This window comes from Caloenas nicobarica, chromosome 1, assembly GCF_036013445.1.
Source record: "Caloenas nicobarica isolate bCalNic1 chromosome 1, bCalNic1.hap1, whole genome shotgun sequence".
Taxonomy (NCBI): domain Eukaryota; kingdom Metazoa; phylum Chordata; class Aves; order Columbiformes; family Columbidae; genus Caloenas; species Caloenas nicobarica.
This window is the reverse complement of record NC_088245.1, coordinates 94,013,888-94,015,987: the sequence shown is the minus strand read 5'-3', so window position 1 is coordinate 94,015,987 and position 2,100 is coordinate 94,013,888.

Genomic DNA, 2,100 nt, shown 5'->3' with positions numbered 1-2,100 from the left:
TGGGCTGTTTTGTTGAATTATGATACATGCTTCAGACCAACAAAAAGACTCATTTGAGATTTTTTTATTTTTTCCCCATGTTACACAAAATAGCCTCTCATGGTACAAAGCTTGCATGAACTGATCAGCAGGAGAAGCTAAGGCAAGGGCACTCCTGAATGAAAGCCCAAATTCTAGATTGAACTCAGATTTTCTTGGACTATAGTCTCTGTACATAATCTCCAGGTTCTTTATGGTCTCTGCTCTGAACTGGAAACCAGAACATCTACCTTTTTAATTTTTTTTTACTCACTTCTGTGGCTGTCAATTACAACGGCTTGAATATTCTGTTCTTTCTCAACTTCAAGAGTTTTTGATCCTCCAGGAGAGATGTTTCTCTGTCAGGCTTCAAAATGACAAGAAGAGATTTAATACCCAGAGGGTATTCCCTTAGCAGTAACCTGAGCATCCAGTGCATTCACCACGACTGCTTTTAGTGTGTTTCCTCAGGTAGCAGAGCAATGCAAACAAAAAGGGAACTGTGCAACAGCACTTATCCTCTAAGACGTGTTTGGAGGCCTGACCATAACTTGGCCAGCAGTATCAGCTCTTCCAGCTGAAGACCTTAGCCTGCTGAAAAGTGCTACCAAAGGCTTGCAAGTGCACAAATTAGGGAAGTGGTATAGTTGTTCTTTGCATCTGGTAGTACACAAAGTAGGGAAATGATCAGTGAGTGCTGTGCCTTGCACGTTATGGGGAGCTCCATGGTTAGCAAAAGCCAACGGTCAAGAAAAAAATTGAAAAGAGTTAGGAAGAAAATTGTAGTTGATGCCTGGCGCTTCCCATAGACCTTGCCTGAGCAGCAGATAGTGGTGCCATAAAAGAAAGGGGCCGAGAGAGGCACCCAGATCCCCTAGAAATGCTTTGGGATTGAAATGTGAGGACCCGGATCACCCAAGGATGGACCAGCCACCCAAGGGAAGGCACTGCTGGTAGAGAGAAGTGCTCATTCAAGGGACTGTGCCATCCAAGACACTCGTTTTCTTTGCCCACCTGGATTTGCTCTCCCTGAAGCCAAAGGGTGGGTTGTCCTCAGGCCCCAAGGGAAGGGGCTACTGGGGCAACCAGAGTCCTGCCCAGCTAGGCTTCCAAACACCCATCCCATCCCATCCCAGGAAGAGCCAGCAGATTGCGTACATCCATGTTGCATACATGAGGTGTCCTGCCCTGCTCTCTTAGTTTTGGGGAAGAAAGTATGGTAAGTAAGAACTCAAACCTGTTTCTTTGGGAAAATCTGCCAGCAGCAGGTCCAATTTGCATAAGACCTGTCTGCAATGAGACGCTTTGCTGACAGGTGTATGCTCAGTTTATGGAAATGCAGTATGTTTCAAGAACGATTCAGAAGGATTTACAGGTGACCCACAATAAAGACAGGTCATGGCATTAGCAGGAGCCATGCTCCAACACCAAACCTACCAGCTGAACATAGCGAGGTGCGGGGGTTAACCACATCAAGCGATGTTCTCACGTGTGGTGCTGTAATTCTTCATCCTGCAGAAAACAATTAATGGTCTCTTTTTCTCTTCTCAGGAACAAAAAAGGTGAATCTGGAAAACTCTCAATTCACTCTGCTTTAACTTAGGGAGATGGGTTTTGTTATTTTGCTCTTTTCTTAAAAGACAGTGAGTGTAGGGAGTCTGGAAAATAGTATATTTGAGCTATTTTGGAATAACATGTGAAGGAAATGAAGCAGGGGGAAAAAATCAGGCTTTTTGTATGCTTCAGCTACAGATACCTGAGAAGTTTTCAAGTTTAACCCAGTAACCTGCTTACTATGGGTTTATCTGAAAAGACAAAGTTAAAAAACAAAAAGAGTAGTCTTGAACACGGGCTTACAGTACAGGTAGTGTTTTCCATGTAAAGCGTTCACAAGATGTACTAATTTTGTTGCTGTGACAGGAAACTGAGGCTTTCACATTTAGTGAAGCACTTCTTTCGAAGTCACGCTGAAGCGATGAGCACAACTGAGTCACACATCTGCCGGCCTGCACGGGGCAGAGCATTTTTACTTTTCTGAGACGCTGCCGGGAGCAGGCCAAGAGAGCTACGTATTTACCAAAA